Here is a 20,851-nt window from a genome sequence, read left to right as displayed (position 1 = left end):
AGTATCTTTTCTATTTCTATTTATTTACCTGCAAAGTTCATATTTTTTTTCAAAGCTGAATAGTATTCCATAGTACATATGCATTGCATTTCAGTATCTACTTGCCATTTTAAGGACATTTATGCTGTTTTTGTTTCCTAGCTATTCTGAAAAGACCAGCAATAATCATGGCTAAGCAAATACCTGTGCAGTAGAATGTTAAGTCCTTTTTGCATGTACCAAGGAGTCGTGGAAGGTAAGTCTTTATTGCTGAACACACCACAAACTTGCACTTCAGACACAGGGTCTAGAGGTTCCTGAGCTGGAAATGACTCGAATGTCTCCTCTCTCATAACTTCATTTCATGGTATCAGAAGGTGCAATGCCAGCTTCCATTGGAGAGACTCAATCAACAGCCCCACCCATCCGTGATGCCTATGAATAACAACAAAACCCAGCATGGCATGACAACCCTAAGAATACTGTGGTGGCATGCATATTTATAACCTAAAGCACTCTGAATGGACTTAAGACCCTCTCAAGAGTTAATCCAACACCTAGCCTGCTACTCAGTGCTAGTAAAGTCAGGGCTATTGGGGAACTGTGGTGGTTTGAATAACAATGCCCCATAAACTCATGGATTTGACTGCTTGGGAATGGCACTTTTTGAAATGGCCTTGTTGGTGGAGGTGTGTTATTGGGGGTGGAATGTGAGGGTTCAAAAGTTCAAGCCAGAACCAGTCTCTTTTTTTTTTTCTCTTCCTGCTGCCTGTGGATCCAGATGTAGAATTTCAGGCACCATGTCTGCCTGCATGCCACCATGTTCCTCCACCACGACAACAATGAGCTAAACCTCTGAGACTATAAGCAAGCCCCAATTAAAAAAAAAAAAAATATATATATATATATATATATATATATATATATATATATATATATAACTGTTTTGATCATGGTGTTTCTTCACAACAATGGAATACAGGGAGTTAGGCACTGCACTGCTTTAGTAGGCCTAACCATTACCATGCTTTTGTTTGTAGGAATATGGAAGATTTTGGTACTTTGGACTAGAGAAATAGATGAACACTCTAAGCAGGGCTTACTGGTCCATCTTGGCAGGAGTCTGAAAAAGAGTGGTGCTTAGGGCAATGTGGAACGTGGGAGTCCACCTTAAGATGCTGCAGAAGAAGTCAAAATGTGCTATTTGCAGATGATATGATAGGAATACCTAAGTAACCCAAAACATTCTACCAGGGAATTCCTACAGCTGATAAACACCTTCAGCAAAGTGGCTGGATACAAAGCTACTCAAAAAAATCAGTAGCCCTCCTGTATACAAATGACAAATGGGCTGAGAAAGAAATAAGGGAAACAACACCCTTCACAGTAGCTGGAAATCATATAAAGTATCTTGGTGTAACTCTAACCAAGCAAGTCAAAGACCTATATGACAAGAACTTCAATTCTCTGAAGAGATTGAAGAAGATATCAGAAGATAGAATGCTCTCATATGGTCATGGATTGGTAGGATCAACATAGTGAAAATGGCCATCCTTCCAAAAGCAATCTACAGATTCAATGCAATTACCATAAAAATTCCAACACAATTTCTTGTAAGAACCATTCTCTGCTTCATGTGGAAAAACAAAACAAACAAACAAACAAACAGACAAACAGAATAGCTAAAACAATCCTACAATAAAAGATATTCTGGAGGATTCCCCATCCCTGATTGCAAGCTGGACTTCAAAGCAATAGTAATAAAAGGCCAGAGCAGAGATTTTGTCTGATTTTTAAAAAGCTTTTAGAGTAATTTGTATCATTGAGAAGAAACATCCAAGACTTGGTCAGATTTAAAAAAAATTATATTAATTATACTTTATTCACTTTGTATCTCAGTTGTAGTCCCCTCCCACTTCCACCCTCTCTCCCTTATCTCCTCCCATGCCCCTCCCCCAGTCCACTGCTAGGGGAGGTCCTTCTCCCCTTCCATCTGACCTTAGTCCTCACCTCTTAAGTAATCTTCTTTTTGCAGCAGATAGAGACTACCATAGAAAACCACAGCTAATTAAACTGTGGAGTTAGGGAACGCAATCCCAATGAATACAACTACAAAACACTCTCACAAGCTAAGATTAAGGGATGCTGGTGGTAGAGGTGGCTGAAAGTCTGTGGGACCTAAAGGATCAGGGACCTATACTGTGAGATTGGGTCCCCTAATAATTTCAGAAGATATACCAACAAAGTCTCACCAACATGACTGGACAAACATGAACCACGCAAGAATGATGCCAATAATCATGACAAAGGGCATGAGAGAAACAAAGAATTACAAACAACCCTAAACCAAGAACTACAGGCCTCTAAGGAATGCTGAGAGTAAGTGAAATTGTCTTTTCAAGGGAAGAACACACCAGTTGGTTGTCCAATATGAAACAGTCAGCCCTAAAAACATATACATACAAGTAACAGTATATAGACTGAGAAGATTATATTTAGAAAAATATATATATGTATACATGTACATATATGTTTGTAACAGCAATTAATGATAAAATCTGGCCATGAATTTGAAAAAGGAGTAAGTAGCAGTCAATGTAAGGGTTTGGAGAGAGGCTAGGAAAGAAAGAAGTATTTGTAATTATAATACAATTTCAGAAACAGAAACTATTGAAACTTCCGCTTCCTTTTACTTAGTGTTAGCATGGTATATATTTCTCATTCTTTTAAATCTAATGTATATTTCTTATAGAAAGTACATAGGATTTTTCCTTTGTTGTGATTACTTTAAAATGTACTTTCAGATTTCTGTATGTTAATTAAGAGGCTTAAATCATTTATATTTAGTGTGATTATGAGTAGAGTTGAGTGTAAGACATCACTCTAGAATCTTATTTTTGATGTATTTTATCACCTTTTCTTATTTATATTTTTGCCTTATTTTGGGCTAACTGAATATTTGTGTAATTAAAATTAATATACTATTTATTGCCTATATAAATTTATAGTATATCTCTAGTGTTTGTGTGTATATGTATGTATATATGTATAGACATGAGGTTTATGTGCATGTAGGTATAAGTGCATGTTTGTGAAGGCCAGAGGAAAAAGAAATCTCAGGTCTCATTTATTTCTAAGGAGCCACATTCCCCTCTGGTAGGAAGGAACTCTCACTGGCCTCAAAAAGGGGGCTAGATTCATTAGCCAGTTAGCCTTAAAAGTCTACCTTAAAAATCTGTTCTGCCTTCTTAGTCCTGAAACTACAGACTTATGCCAATGTACATATATATATATATATATATATATATATATGTGTGTGTGTGTGTGTGTGTGTGTGTGTGTGTGTATGTACATTGAGTACTCATTGAGTATATATATATATATATATATATATATATATATATATATATAATTGGTTCATTATAAAAACCTTAGGTTTATGTATTTGCATAATAAATACTTTACTGACCGAACTCTCTCCCCACCTCTGTAGTATTTCTCTTTCAGTTAATACCAGGCACTTTCAAATAATATATACCTCACCATGCATAATTTAAAACACATGTATAAAAATTATACTTGCATTTTCTTTTTTATAGATTTTGTGCCACATATACTGTATATGTTACTTTCATGTATTACAAACTCATTACATCGTTATTGTTTTTCTTTAATGAGGTATTTTAGTGAGATTCTTAAAATGAAAGTTAAGGTATTTAATGTTTATTTCAGTTGTTACTGTTTCTAGTGCTTCAAAGTTTCTTGGTGTTTAGATTCCTGGCATAATGTTCTTTTTGTCTCAAGAGCTTTTAAAATCGTGTTTTTGAGCTATGGGTCTGCTAGTTCTGAGTTGTTTGGGCTTTTATACAAAAATGTTTCTTTTTTGTTAGTTATGACAGATTTTTGGGTGAGGGCAGGAATAGAATTAGCATTTGACAGTTTTGTTTTTCTTTCACTAATTTAAAGGTGCTATTTTGCTGTCTAATTATGGGATGTATTTTCCTGCATTTTTGTATGGCTGTTTATTTCATTTTATTGGATAACAATCATGGTGAATTTTACATTGCTAAGTGATTGCTGTTTTTGCATCTCTGTAAGTATTTTTGAGTTGTATTCTGAGGTATATTTATTTGAAATTGAAATAACTTATTACCTTCACAACCGCTTGGAGAGGTTTTTGTTAGAACCAAAGAAAGGTTTGTTCTAGAACTTTTTCCTCAGCATTAAATAGTTGGTGACTTCCCCGGTAGTGATATGTTTGATCCTTTTGCCTCCAAGCTTGCACAAATAGAATGTATTTCTGGTTATGTGTGCTCTCTTGGTAGTTTCTGCTCCTACTCAACCCTGAGTAAGCCTGCATCTGCCTCTTAGGAATCATGAAGATCTGAGAGGACCTTACTCAAGATCATTGAAGTCTTCATTCTGAGCAGCTCTCTCATCTCATTTTTTAGTTTTTCTCATCCAATCCCTAGGTGAGTTTAGTCCCCCCATTCTTTATCATATTCAGATTTGCTGTTGTCATCTAACGTGTTTCTAAGTTCTCTGTTGACTCGCACCTAACTCCTCTCCAAATGACTGGCTGAGGATGATGAGGACTTTTAATGTCTCTTCCAGTTTCTTTGGATCAGGAATTAACTGAGAGCTGAAATAGTCTTCCTCTGTTCTGTGGTGCTTGGGTTCTCAACCAGATAATTCAAAGGTTGAAGGCTACAATCATGTGGAAACTCAGTTGCTTGTATGTCTGCTAGTCCATGCTAGTGTTGGCTGTGAATCTAACTGGATCTACTTGCCCAAAGATACTCACAAATTCTCGTTGTGTGGTTTGGGTTTTCTTACAGTACAGTGATCTAATTCAAAGAACCGTATACCATGAGAAGGAGCTACATAGATGCCATTTTGTCATATATGACCTCAGGAGTCAAGACTATCATGTCCATAGAATTCTATTTTTTGAAGCCTTGCTAAAGTTCTCTCCAGGTTCACAGATTCCATATTTTAGTAAAGTTGTGTTTAAAATACAGTTTTAGAATATTACATCATTTGGTACATATTGAGGCCAGGCCACCTTTGACAAGTGTAATTTACCACATATTTCTGTTTTACTTTTAATCTATATTTTATTAAGGTAATATAGGTTTTTTGTTGCTTTGTTTTGCTTGTTTGTTTGTTTGGTTTCTTTCACTACTTGTTTCCATTATCATTCATTTTATTTTTTGTCTCACAGTTGCTTTAAATTTGGGTAGAAAAATGTTGCTAACAGCCTTTAGAATTCATTTATGTGTAGTGAGTACTACAAAATAAGGAGAGAAAGAAAACACTTGTTTTCTGTTTTTACTCTGATCAGAATTACTAACAACTTATCATATTACAAATTGGCCAAAATTTTAGTTTGTGTTTGTTATTAAAATACTTCCTTTAGCAAAAAGAATTTATTTTATTTATTTACTCTTTAAATGTATTTTTTTGGCTTTTGATAAGCAAGAGTGCACTGCTTAAGTGTATAAGGGATTCAGCTAGCCTGGGGCTGAAGAGATGGCTCAGTAGTTAGGAGATTATTTTGGTCTTGCAAGGACTCTAAGTTCAGTTTTCAGCACTCATGTGGGACTACTTACAACCACCTGTAACTCCAACTCCATGGAATCTGGTGCCTCTGGCCTCTGTAGGAACTTGCACTTACGTGTACACAGCCCCTCACTCACATACATATAATTAAAAATAAGTGATAAATCTTAAAATCAGAAAGCCTACATTGGTGAGAATTTGGGGTATCTTTTAATTAATGTGTAATTTTGAACAAAGTGCTTACTTTGTCTCATATATTAAGTCTCTAAAATTAGAAGGCATTTAAAAATTAAGTTTAGTTTTAGGCCAAATTAAATTAAAATTAGAATGTAGTTTTATCTCACAGGAAAAAGAAATAAATGAGTCATACATCAAAGATTTAGTGAACTTCCAAGATTGTTTGAAATAGTAACAGTTATTTCTAAATATTGAAGCAATTATAAAAACTATCTAGATCTTCCAGTTTTCATCTTAATTATTGCTGTCTTCATCCCCAGGTATTTTGTAAAAAAAAAAGAAAAGAAAAAAAAGTATTAAGCATGTGAGTTTGGCTTGCTGCAGGAGCAAATGCTTTCACTTCTGTGTCAGTTAAATGATGACATTCATGATGAAAGAGACAGGAGGTATTTTTCTTAATCTTAAGGGATTGTATCCAGGCCACAGAGGAAGAAAATGCAACCATTCTAATTATAAATTCTAATAAATGATAATAATAAAAATTGTAATAAAGAGATTTAATGAAAAAAATCAACTCAAAAAGAAGAAAGATTGTATCTGTTAGTGATGATCTGTACCAGTACACAACATGGATCTTTGTGACAAGAATAAGATATCTTTTTTTCCTCTGTGATTACAAATCTTTTTTAAAATTTAATTTATTTTATTAATTACACTTTATTCACTTTGTATCCCAGCTGTAGCCCCCTCTCCCAACCCCTCTCAATCTCACCCTCTCTCTTCTTCTCCTATGCCCCTCCCCAAGTCCAATGATAGGGGAAATCCTCCTCCCCTTCCTTCTGACCATAGTCTATCAGCTCTCATCAGGACTAGCTTCTTTGTCTTCCTCTGCAGACTGGTAAGGCTGCTCCCCACTCAGGTCGAGGTGATACAAGAGCAAGCACATGAGTTCAGACATTTGTTCAACCATGTTCATAGCAGCTTTATTTGTAACAGTCAGAAGCTGGAAACAACCCAGATGCCCCACAGTTGAGGAATGGATACAGAAATTGTGCTACATTTACACAATGGAATACTACTCAACAATTTAAAACAAAGGAATCATGAAATTTGCAGGCAAATAGCGGGATCTAGAAAAGATCATCCTGAGTGAGGTATTCCAGAAGCAGAAAGACACGCATGGTATATACTCACTTATAGATGGATATTAGACTTATTATATAGGATAATCATACTAAAATCTGTACACCTAAAGAAGCTAAACAAGAAGGAGGACCCTGTGTAAGATGCTCAGTTTTCATTCAGAAAGGCAAGTAATACGGATATTGGAAGAAGGAGAAAGCAGGGAACAGGACAGGAGCCAAAAACAGAGGGCCTCTGAAAGACTTCACCCAAGAGGATATTAAAACATATGCTGAGATGCATAACCAAACTTTGGGCAGAGTTCAGGGAATCTTATGAAAGAAGGGGAAGATTGAAAAACCTGGAGGGAAGAGGAGCTCCACAAAGGGAGCAACAGAACCAAAAAATCTGTGCACAGGGGTCTTTTCTGAGACTGATACCCCAAACAAGGACCATGCATGGAGATAACTTAGAACTCCTGCACAGAAGTAGCCCAAGGCAGCTCAGTATCCAAGAGGGTACCCCGCTAATAGGACCAGGGACCAAGAATAAGATATCTTACTGGCATCCAATTTTTTGTATAAGAATGAAGGGATTATTTGCAAATTGGTGATATGATGGTTGTTACTTGTGACTTATATGAGACAGAGAATTAACACTCTTTGGGAAGATAACCAGTAACAATATGTTTTGTCTGTAAAGTAGCTCTGCCTGGTGTGGTCAGCGCTGTGGAAAATTCTAGTCTTTAAGTGCAGGTTAGTCAGAGTTGTCTTTGTGGAGGATGGGTAGGTGAGGTGAGGTGAGGGGAGGGGAGAGGAGAGAAGGAGAGGGAAGGGTCATATGTCACTCTACCAACTGACCATGTGGTCCTAATGAAAAGAGCAATAACTGTCAAATGCATGTTAGAATTTTTTAAGGTACTTGGGAGATGTTATGCATATAAACATATAATAAATAATTTTATTCCTCTCAAACCTTTTCTCTCCCTCCCTGCTTCCCTCCCTTCCTTTCTTCCTTCCTTCTGTCCTTCCTTTTCTTTCTTTCTTCTTTTATCTCTTCCTTCCACCTCCCTACTTTCTTATTTTTTATTTCTTTTTGATAATAGTTTCATCTGATTTTTTTTCTTTTATTTTTCATGGGACATATGGCTTCCAACATAATTTGGGTTCAATGTCAGAAAGAAAAGAAAATGAATATTAGCCAATTAAAATTATCTGTGTATCATTCTTGCTTTGAGCTGTGGATAGTTTCAAATTCTTTTGTGTCAAATGTGATTATCTGATGTAAATGATACATATATCTAAATAATAACAATGTGAGATTTTATTTAGATAGTCCTTTATGCTTTTTCTTCTTTTTAGGTAAAAGATCTCATGTAGCTTCCAGCTCAATTGTGTAACTAAATAAAAATAAAATCTGATTATTTGCCTAGAGGCCAGCTCCTTTGTTTTAGAATTTGAACTCTTAAGATTTCCTCATGTGGGTTCCCTAGTAAGGGGAGCAAGGGCTGTCTCTGACCTGGACTCAGAGTTGTCTGCTTTTTGATCACTTCCCACTGGCAGGGCTGCAGGGGAAGAAGACTGATGTGCTCAGTCCTGATGTGACCCCATTCGCTTTTCAGAAGAATAGGGAAGGGGGGATGGGGAAAGATGAAGGGGATGGATCCAGGAGGAGAGGAGCTAAGATGCTATTATCAGAATATAAATTGAATCAATCAATCAATTAATTAAAAAATGTTTTCTCTGTATAGTGTTTTCAATTACTGTTCTTTTCCTCATCTGGTCAACCTCCTGTGGTGACCCGGAGTCACAGTGAACAGCATATGCACCCCAGTCAATGAAAACAAAAAGGTGAGCACTTAGAGGGTACTCAGGTAGAAATCTGTGGAATTGGCAATTACAGTTCAGATGTACTAATACAAAGGGGCATTGTGATGCACTGTTATTTCTCTTTCAATATATCTGGAAATTACTATTTATTTAGTCTTTATACATGCACACAACATCTTCAGATATTTTATTATTTTGCAAAATAATCAAGAGACAAGTCAAGTTGTCCCCACTAGGTGTTGGGGACAGCAACAGCACTCTAACCTGTTGGAGAGGTTAGAGTGGAGAGATGAGTTTGCATTTAGGAAGAAGATAATGCAATTGGCAAATCGACTTGCATGTGGGCTCAGAAAGGTTTATAGGTTTACTAAGACTATCAAAGACTAATCCTTACATTTGAATCATCCAGGAAAAGAAATGCACACTATACAATGTGTGTGCATGTGTGTGTTGTATAAAACCTGTTTCTTATCAAAACAAACAACAATAAAACAAAAAAAAGCCCAGTGTTTGTGATATGTATTCTAAAGAAGTTTCTGGAGAAAAGAGTAACAAAAAGATAGTTGTTATTCTATATACAGGTCTTTTATTGAAGTCTGGCAGAAGGGAAAAACAGCTCTAAAGTCTGCTCTCCAGGGAACTTTTTTCCCTTGCCCCTCTCTCCTTACTGCTTCCTTATAAGAAGCAGATGACATTCTTAGCAAATGTGTTTATTGACATGAGCATGGCCATACTAAGGACTACAATGCCTCTGGTCCATGGAAATGGCAAAGCCCTCCCTAGTGGATGTGTGGATTTTCACAGTGTAGACAAGAAGTATCCACCACAGCTTGCTCCTCCAGGATGTTTGTTGCCTGACACTGATACCTTCCCTACAGAACTCTCCCACTGAGACCAGCTAAACCTGCCTCTTCCTTCTTCAGCTATACATGGTAAACTAACCTCTTCCTTCAGTATATAGCAAACATACTGAGTTTTCCAGCTGCGCCTGGTGCATCTCCATTAGAGCTCATGTCCCACCCATGTCAGTTTTCCTATACATATGTTTGTGTGTCTGGTCTGTGTGTCTGTCCCTTCTTTATTTCCTGATCACCCTTGCCAGGTTTCCAATTGCAAAGTTTTCCACCGTGTGGCGATTTCTTAGCATTACCATGAGTTAGAATTAGCTATGCCACTGGACTTTCATGTGAACACCGTAGGCACCAGCTAAGTATTAGCAACTATTTTTAATGCTTGAATGCCTGAGGTTCTGACGTGGTATTGTGTGAAGAGATTTTGGAAAGTGCCGTCATATTCATGGTGATTTCTTATTCACTTCCAAGTGTGCCTTTACAAGAACTGCTAAGTGGAGACAGCCTAACTCATTTGGAAGAGCATAATGTGTGGCTTTTAAAGATCTAGATGTGGGTTTAGGAGGTCTTGCCTTTCAGAGCCAGTTTCCACACTTTTCTTCTTAAAAAAAAATACAAAAAACAAAAAAGCTAAGTTTTACTCTTTCTTCCTCACAGGGTTGTCACAAGAAAAAATGTCTTATGACTTACAGGGTGCTATAGTTGTCTCACATCATTTCTTGGTGCAGATGTGTATAAATTATAAATAAAAGCACTATGCAAATAAAAGGAATTATTACAGTTGCATATTCTTGATGTTGCCATTCTGATCTATGCATTCTCAGAGATTAGTATACTTGCTGGTATAGGGAAAATTGGTTTGAAAGAACTCATATATGTGTGCTTGCAAGAATGAAATGCAATGCATTAGAAAATTATTTTGGAAAATATAATGCATCATGACAGTACTTTATAGATGAAGGGAAAATTTCAGTTATCCAGAACATCAAATCATCTGACAGATTCTGCCAGAGTGCTTGGGTCCAGCTGGCAAAATTGCAGCAGCCATTTATCAGTCCTTAGAGACAGTGTGTAGCATAAGCACATAGATCACCTACAAGAGTGGTCCTTTGAACACAGAATTGTCTATCTGGCATAGGTATAGTTATTTCTCAGCTACCCCAGAGGTACTGTGGTTCCAGGGACTCCATTTTGAACATTGGGGACTTTATAAGCTATGTTTTTCCCTCTGGCTTGGCTTTAAGATGTGCAGAGACATTTACATATCCCATGTGGTTTGAGGAGATATGATGTTGTGAGAGGTCTCCTCTGTTTATTATTCATCTATACATTCTTAGATCCTACGTGCTAACCCTGCCCTGCCTGGTCTTGGCTATATGTGTAGGATCCTGTCTGTGTTGTGTCAGTAATTTGTGCTCTAGTCATTCTGAACATTTTGCAGTTTTCTGAGCAATCTTGTTCTCCCTCGACATGGAACAATCATTCGTAACTGCATGTATTGTCTCTTTCTACTCTAGCAAATCTGCAACTCCTTAAGAATGGAGACAAGACTCTTCTAGGTCTCCTCAGGAGAGCTATGGCAAGGCAGGTGTGTTGACTTGGTGCCACAAACATTGTGAATCTAATGGCAACCCAGAGATAATCCTTAGTTTCTACTTTCTCCACTTATTAAAAAAAAAAAATTAGAAGCTGTGATTCTGAGGTGTAAACTGGCTTTTCCTGTATAACAGTGTGAGTAAGTGGGATTTGAAATTAGGCCAGTCCAACTCTTAGGCTTATCCTATTTCCTCTTTCTTATAAAAATAGAAGAAAATAACGTCAGAAAATGAAGAGTACGTGTTTTTATACCTGTGTTCTGAGCTTGGAGTTTTAGATTTCTGTGTTTGAGTTGGTGTGAATGGAGGCCAAGATAATGATAAGAAGTCACAGGAGAAAGCCATACGAAGGGTGTAGTAAAACACATGTGATGTGATATTAGAGGTGTGATGCTGGTGTTGAAAAGTTTAAGAAAAGATGGGGTGAGAGTATAGGGCAAAGTTGGAGTGTGGAAAAGTTTACTGAATTTAAGAATGTATGTAAATGTCATACACTAATAATAAGTAAAATAAAAATTACAAATAGAGATAAAGACAATTACACTATCAGGGGACGGACAAGACACACAAAAATGGAATATAAAAAGCTAGCATGAATTCACATCTCCATTATTCCTCAGAATTCCTTTGAGGAATGCATCTTCTGGGACTTTTTGGGAGAACACTGGGAACTCTATTGTAATGTCAAGTCGCCTTCCTCAGTGTTCCCACCTCCTTTGGCAGTTTGAAGTTACAGGTATTCAGGGCAGGTCAGCCATCAAGAGGAAACTGTAAGAGTTGTTCTATGAAAAACATAACTTAACTCTGGGGCAGAGTCAGGAGATAATAATAATCACATACACACACACACACACACACACACACCCTTAACACAAATATGAACAAAATATTTTTACTTTGGTGTTTTCTCAGGAATCAGTAAACTTGTATATATTATATTTATATATATATACATATATATATATGTCATGAAGGATATATATCCCTCAATTTTTCATTTTTAGTTAAAATTTGTTTTTCTCACAATATAATTTGATCATATTCTTTTTTACTTTCAATTCCATCTTGATCTTTTATACCTACCTATCCACCAACCTCATTATTTTCTTCCTCAAAAGAAAGAGAAAAGTAAACAAACAGATGACAATCAAAAGAAACAAAACCACAATAAGATAAAATCAAAACAATGAAATAAAAAGCACAAGAAATACAAGAAGGTCAGTTTTGTGTGGGCTAACTACTACTATTGGATATAGGACCTGCTCTGGAGTTTGATTAATACAACAGTGTCCCTTCCTTCAAGAACACAAATTATCTCTTTCCCACTAGGTATCAGTTATAAATAGATTCTTAGCAAAGGATGGGACTTTGCGCCCAGTTCTTCTTCTCAGTGCAGGGGTTTTGTCTGGGCTGATGTGCATCTTGTGCAAGCAGTCACAGCCATGCTGTGTCTGGAAGACACTGCTTTCATGGAATTTTTCACCACCTCTGGATCTTCCAGTCTTTCTTCCTTCTCTTTCTGATAGACTCCTGAGACTTAAGAAGAGGGGTCTGATAAAGAGTGTTGAGAGCTTAGTGATCCAAAGTTTCTCACTATTGGCACATTGTCCAGTTGTGGGTCTCTGTGTTAATTACTGTCTACTTCAAGAAGAAGCTTACGTGGTGTGGGCTGGATAATGTACTGATCTCTGGGTATAGCAATACATCATTAAGAGCTATTTTATTGCTATGTTCCTTGGCCAATTGTGGAACCCTGCTTTTAAAGTTGAAATCTGACATTTCTAGATATACTCACACTTGGTCTAACATAGTGGACTCTCTTTTCTCAACAGGGTTCACTCTCCACCTGATCTGGCAACCCCAGATCTTGTAAGGAACATCACTTAGGCCCCCAAGAAGATTACAAGCCAGACCCTTCCCTGATAAGAAAACCTGCTCAGCAGGCATCTGGAAATTCCTGGAAATACCACACCCTACTAAGGAGAACTTAGTGTTTAGCAGTGACCTTCAGTTGCACTTGGAGATTTTCCCCCACCCAGAGGATAATTAAGTACTGTGTTCTCCTTCTTGTGACAGGACCATTCTACTGCATGTAAAATGAGGCACTGTACCATTACACGTAAATCAAGCTTCCTTGGCATCCCTGACCCTGTTGCATCAAACACATTCACACTTGAAACTGCTCCCACTGCCCAAAGTTTATAAATCCCTGATTTCAAATAAATGTGCTGCTTCTGAATGCTGTGTGCTGCATGAAAGCATCAGCATTCCACCAAGGCTGAATAAGAGTCATCATTTACTCACGGGGTGGGAGTCCTCCCTGCCTTCCTTCACTGCTGAATTGCTCAACTCCTGGGCCTCGTCTTCTAGCTAGGCTGGCTGTAGCGTGCCCAACTGCTTTGAGCTTCTGGGCTGCCTGACTGCAGGTTGGCTTGCCACTTGCTGCCACTGCAGTGAGCTTCTGCTGTACACACCTCAGTAGCCATTGACCTGTCTCTCACCAGACTGTCCTCTGACCAGTTTCAGGCCTTTGCCATGTTTAGCACAGAAGCTTAACCAAGGAGCTGTAGCACTTTGATATCTCCATAGGCCTTGGAATGCTCAAGCTTCCATTTCCATTGGCAATCTCATTCTAAAAGAGCTAACTAATGGTAACTCTGTGGAAAACCCTTTACACACCCTGGCCTAGAACAAGGTCCTTGGCCTAAAGCATTCTAGCTGTTCCTGAGATCCAGGACCTTTGGTTCTGCTCTCCTTTGAGAACCTGTGTTCTAGGCCCATGGCAAACAGAGAAAAACAGCCAATGATTATCTAGTGTCAGGTTCTTAGACTCTTTAGCAGTGTCAGGTATGAATTTCTTAAATGGATCTAAAGTTCAGACCTTAAATTTAAAAAAAAATTGTTTACTCTCATAATATTTATACCACTATTTATACCAACTATTGCACTAGTATATCTTGCAGGCAGGTTGCTGTTGTAGGTCACAGGGTTTGCAGCTTGGAGATTATGATGATTGTTTTTTATCCTCTTATAGTATACATTTTAAAAAATAGTGAGTAAATTTTTCCATTCATATGGGCTGGGGCACAGGGCTTTTGTTGAGGAAACCAAGAACCACTGGGTTTGTCAAAGTTTGTAAAGCTGGAAATGTTTGTATCAGAACAGTTTTCTCACATGGTACTCAGAGTACTTTGTAAAATTTGAAATGCTTTGTTCTTTGATAATGTTATAATAATATTGAATTGCTTGAGAATTTTATATGATGTATTTTGATTATATTTACCCTTTGTCTCCTACCTGCTACATATATCCATTCTCTTACCACCTTATCCGCCCAACTTTGACTTGTAGTCTTTTTCTTTTTTTTTCCCATTGAGTTTGGTTTGTATTGCCCAATTACTCTCTACCTACAGGGAGTCACATCATTAAAGCAAACATTGTTACTCTCTTCCCAAATCTCTCAAATGTGGACAGCTTGTGGTCTTCCTTCCATGCTCAGATTTTGTCTGAATTGAATTATATCAGTATTCTGCACACTATCATAATATCTTTGAGTTCATACATGCAACTGCCTTCTTGTGTTCAGAAAATATGACTTCTCTGAAGCTTTCTGTCACCTTTGGCTCTTTCTGTCTTCCTTTCTGAGAAGACTCTATTGCTGAAGACAAAACATACTTGAATCATAGAGCATTAAGAAGTTGTAGTTCTATGGAAGTTTCATCTGTATTGACTAGCTTTTATAATAATTTTATATATTCTCACAACAACACTATCAAGTCAGAGGTCAAATAATAGCATCCTCACTTTGAAAAGAAAACCAAGAATGAGCAAACCAACAATACTACGTTCATTCTTGAACCTATGCCTTCTGACTCCAGGAGCTATGTGCTTATGTGATCAAATTTTGGACTATCCTAATTGGTTAAATTTGTTTAAAGCCATTTTATTTTACTCCTCTTTTTTTTTTTCTAAGCCTGTTTCTATATCTTTTGGAAACAAGTTTTCTTCCACTAGGTATAAACAGCAATCATATGGTATTACTGAGAGAGATAAATATATATTTAGGTGGATAAATGAGTAATTGAGATTTTTTGCATATGAAGAGCCAGTCAAGATAAATAGCAAAATAAGGGGGATTATGAATATGTTTGTAGGCCTTAAAACAACAAATTGTTCCACATGATTTATGTAGTTGGAACAGGCTAAAACCTCACTAGTGTAATAGTTGAGTCATTTGTCTTAGCAACTATCTTGTTATTGGCAATCAATAATGCAGCTAAGATGACTGATGGCTTTGTTTTCTAGTAGTGCCTCTGCTGGTTTAAATTATTTATTTGACATATTGCCTGTTGGCAGATGCAAGGAAACCAATGACAGTATGTTTGCATGGCTTGATGTGCAACTGGAAGGAAAAAAATGGCTGTCCTTGATCTTTGAGCATATGATGTAGATAGGGATATACTGTGTGGGACTTTCCTGTCACGAGCTATGAATATAGAGATGAATGAAGCCGTGAGGTTTTGAAAGTGCTATTTCAGGTTGCATGAAAATCTTCATTAACTTTGGAGCTCAATTCATGAGCATACACCCAACTTCTCCCCAGTAGGGAGAAGAAATGAGGGACCACGGCTTCAAACATCACATTCTGCTATGATTTATCTATGAAGATGATTTTCTTTCCTAACTGGTAGAGAAGTTTTGAGAGCAGGAACTATGTCATGTTTATCCTGGTAATCCTATTCCCTAGCACAGAGGTAGGTATTTGTTGATGAATTAAAGACATGAATGAATGAATCAAGCAGAAACCTACTGCAACTTTTACCTTAGGTTTACAAATTGACCTTGTAAATGAAGTGCTTGGGAAAATGTTATAAACTAGGAGTATGCTCTCTGGTTGAATCTTAGCTATAATAGGCAAGGTGTTTAAACATTTCCAGCTTCTGGATTTTTTTTTAATGGATATTGAGGACAACAGGAGTTTCTAATGTTATAATGGAATTTGAATTCAAATATAAAAAAATTGAAAAACTCCATAAATAATAAATTTTAGTAGTAAACTGGCTTTATTGTTTTGAAGTCTCATTTTGTAAGATATTTCCAAAATTCATTGTAGAAATGGTTTTATCATGTCTGATTTCAAGTGAACATAAAGATTGGAAAGAAGCCTTCAAAGTTCCTAAATACTTAACAACTGGCTCCTATAAGCTGACTTCTTAATACTACTGGGTGAGAGGAAGGGTTTGGGCTTAGATAACTGTGTTTTTTTTGATGCTCTTGGAAATTTGCTGGCCTGTGGAAGAGTTCTATTTTGAGAAGGAAAAAGAAAGCAGAAAATTTCCCACGGGGGTAGTGTGAGACATTATGTCTATGCCAGGAAGAATTATAACAGGCTTACCTGGGGCAGTGGTGCTCAGAGATACTTATCCCTTAACTCACGTGAAGATTCCTCAGTGAGAGATACTATCAATTGAGCAATCCCTCAGCAGAGGCCAGAGGAGGGCAAGGGACCCTCTGGGACTGAAGTTAGAGACAGTTGCATGCTGACTTGTGGGTGCTCCCCCACAACACACACACCTTGAGGCAATTCACCTGCCGTAGTCACACTTAGCTCTCCAGGTCGGTGCTTACAGATTTCTCTGCACATTGGAACCACATCTGGAGCTTTTAAAAGATACCGATGCGGATGTGTGACACTAAAAACCTTGATTTAATTGATTTGGGATAGTCTGGCATCAGGATTTTTAAGCAGTAACTGCGTTGCATACCTGCATTTTCAAATCACTGTGCCATAGGAAGTCTCTGGAGGGCTTTAGGGTCCTAGGTAGGCTCTTTAAGAGAGGTAGTCCACGTCAGAGGAGGGGAAAGGTGGTGAGCTGGGACTGGAAAATAGGATGTTCAAGTTTCAGATCTCAGAGGCAGAGCTGTGTTCCTGAGTATGTTATGGAGTGGTTACATCTGCAAAGTTGTGGTGGCCATTGGAGTTTAGATCAGATAATGAAAACAGAAATGACAGTGACAGAGAGAGACAGCATGTTCATCATGTGTCATGTTGTGCTGAAGTATCTTCCAACCTTTTGGAATCAAAAAGCACAATTCCAAGTCAGCCTTAGAAAATCATCCAAATAAGGATCGTCACTCAAGTGAAAGTCTATTGACACCTATGCTGCCCACCCGTGGGGTACAATATGGTTGTGAGCTCTCATGTGGACAGGGTGGTCAGCTGCCCTGTGAGCTGATACTCACATGTGGATTCCAGGAGGTTCATTTTTTTTTTTTTTTCCTTGAATGAGAAAGGTAATGTAAGAACATTCTGGCGTGGTTCTGCAGCAGAACCTCACCCGCTCTGACGGGTGTAGGATGGAAATCACAGAAGAGATAGAAGGCTCCAGGAGAGCAGTGGGGAGCACACCACAGTACTCTGTTCTTCCTTCTTATGATTCACCAGTTGGTGCCGTCAATGGGATTAGGCGGATTTTGTTTTCTGGGTTAAACTGCAGCCAGTTGACACTGGCCATGAGTGAAGACAGAAAATGCACTTGCCTTGATGTTTGCTTTGATTTGAACTTCACTGAGAACACTTAAAATAACTCACTCTGTCCCTCAAATTTGCATTGCATTTTTTTTTTTTATGTACACATGCTATATGATGTATGTTGTTTCCCTGTGGATTTCTTTATGGTCTCAGTCCAGTCATGGATAGATAGAAATTTCTCAGTGCACTGCTGTCCTTTCTCAATAGGGTAAGCTGAAGGTTTGGATTATACTGCCTGAATGTGAATGAGATCTGGGACTTTTTTATTTTTATTTACTTTTCCTGTTCAAATGAAATGAATCTGCATTGTACCAGGAAGGCAGACAAGGTTATTACCAGTGCATCTGAGAACAATTAGTTCTTATTTGCTTAACACCATTTCTTAATGTGCGATTGTAAGACTTTTCACCGATGTTTTAAATGTAATCAATTTTTCATTGCAGTTCCTAATAATTCAAAGAGCCTGACATTTGCAATCAAGCCAACTGTGGTCGATACCTATTTTCTCTTCGTTAAATAGGAATTTAACTCAGGAACACAAGCGGTGGCTTCTGGAACTCATTCTGCATGCTTATTATTTTGCGAAGCTGCGCCCAGATTTATGGGCTTACAGTAGACACGGCTGCATGGCACGGCCACCCGATCTGACTGTATACCTGAACTGGTTCCCACCTGAACTCACATTTGTCGCTACCGTTTGATGGGAGTATTCAGTTGGGTGATTTACATCTGTGCGCAATAATTTCCTCAGTTTTAAAATGAGGAGAAAGTTTCCATTTGGTTGTATTTATATTAAATGGAATAAAGAATTATGAATCAGTTTACAGCACACACCACCGGCTAACAATCCAGAGCAGGCTGCACACGTTGTACCTACAAGTTATACAATTTTAGGCACATCAGAATTTAGGCCATCAAACAGTGGGTGTACGCTGCTTGTATCAGATATTTTGGTCTCATTCTCTTTATTTCAGGTATACATTCTAAAATAAGGTCAGCATTGTAGCGACGGAATGTATAGCATCAGGCTGGTGATATGGCTCCATTAGTAAAACATTTGCCTTGCATGCATGAAGAGGTGTGTTCCATCCCCAAAGCCTTCATACAAAAGTCCAGGCTTGGTGGCAGGTGGCATGTACCTGCCTATAATCCCAGCACTGGAGAGGCAGGGACAGCAGGATCCCTGGATGCAGAGGCTAGCAAGTCTAGCTGAATTTGTGAGTTCCTGGTTAGTGAGAGATGCTATCTAAAACAAAACAAAACAAGATGAAACAGAACAAACCATGGTGAAACCAAGGAAAACAAACCCAAACAGGAGAGCATCCAAGGAATGAGAACTAAGGTTATCCCCTGGCTTCCGAACAGGCATGTACACGTGCCTGTACAGCAACCCTCACAAACCCATAACAACACTGTATTTCAGGGTTTATGCATGCATGAACAAATGGATTTAACTATGTTCGTGCCAGCTCATACAGGCTCTCCTTCCCACCCCTCTCTGAAATATTGTTTCCATCATATTTTAAAGCAGGCATTGGCAACCTCCACCTTCCCAGGGGCTCTCTCTCTGGCCTCCTACCTGTTTCTGTAAGTGAAGTTTTATCAAAACACAACTACACATGTGGGGTTGGATTTTACAGGGCTGTGTCTAAGCTAAAATTTCAGAGTTGATTAGTAGAGACAGAGACTTCATGACCGGCCAAAGTTGAACTGCATATCATTGGGCTATTTTACAGAAAAGGCTTTTTGTCTTTTACAGAATAAGATTGAAAGTAATTGTCTTGGAAATGGCTGAAAGATAAGCCCTTGCCAAAGCAAAGATACATTTTGGCTTGTATTATTTCTCTGTGTTTAAAAACAGTATTTAAATAATAGTTCTTGAATATGTAATGCATAATCTAATAATATTTAGTGAAATTGTGCAAATTTATGTATGTGTATATAACATGCAGATAGTTTTCAATTTACAATAATTTGACTTAACAGGTTTTTTTTAACTTTTTTATTTTTTATTAATTACACTTTATTCATTTTGTATCCCCTCATAAGCCCCACCCTCCTCCCCTCCCGATCCCACCCTCCTTCCCGTTTTTGCATGCATGCTCCTCCCCAAGTCCACTGATAGGGGAGGTCCCCCTCTCCTTCCTTCTGATCTTAGTCTATCAGATCACATCAGGAGTGGCTGCATTGTCCTCTTCTGTGGCCTGGTAGGGCTGCTTCCCCCTCAGGGGGAGGTGATCAAAGAGCAGGCCAATCAGATTATGTCAGAGGCAGTCCCTCTTCCCATTACTAGGTAACCCACTTGGACACTGACCTGCCATGGGCTACATCTGTGCAGGGGTTCTAGGTTATCTCCATGAATAGTCCTTGGTTGGAGTATGAGTCTCTGGGAAGTTCCCTGTGTTCAAATTTTCTTGTTCTGTTGCTCTCCTTGTGGAGTTCCTGTCTTCTCCAGCTCTTACTATTTCCCACTTCTTACATAAAATTCCATTCACTCTGCCAGACAGTTGGCCATGAGGCTCAGCATCTGCTTTGATAGTCTGCATGGCAGAGGCTTTCAGAGGCCCTCTATGGTAGGTTCCTAGTTTGTTTCCTGTTTTCTTCTTCTGGCTTTCAGAGGCCCTCTCTAGCAGGTTTCTAGGTTGTTTCCTGTTTTCTTCTTCTTCTGATGTCCATCCTCTTTGCTTTTCAGGTGGGGATTGAACATTTTAGTTAGGGTCCTCTCTCTTGCTTGATTTCTTTAGATGCATAGATTTTAGTGGGTTTGTCCTACGTTGTATGTCTATATGAGTGAGTATATACCGTGTGTGTCTTTTTGCTTCTGGGACAACTCACTCAGGATGATCCTTTCTAGGCCCCACCATTTACCTTCAAATTTTATGATTTCCTTATTTTTCATTGCTGAGTAATACTCCATTGTATACATGTACCACAGTTTCTGCATCCATTCTTCAGTTGAGGGGCATCTGGGCTGTTTCCAGCTTCTGGCTATTACAAATAAGGCTGCTACAAACATGGTTGAGCAAATGTCCTTTTAACCAGACACATTAAATCGGCTAGAAAAAAAAGTGGGGAATACTCTAGAACTCATTGGTACAGGAGAAAACTTCCTGAACAGAACACCTACAGCACAGGCTCTAAGAGCAATAATCAATAAATGGGACCTCATGAAACTGAAAAGCTTCTGTAAAGCAAAGGACACCG

The sequence above is a fragment of the Psammomys obesus genome, unplaced genomic scaffold, assembly GCF_907164565.1.
Source record: "Psammomys obesus unplaced genomic scaffold, mPsaObe1.curated_primary_1811, whole genome shotgun sequence".
Classification (NCBI taxonomy): Eukaryota; Metazoa; Chordata; class Mammalia; order Rodentia; family Muridae; genus Psammomys; species Psammomys obesus.
This window is presented reverse-complemented; position numbering follows the sequence as displayed.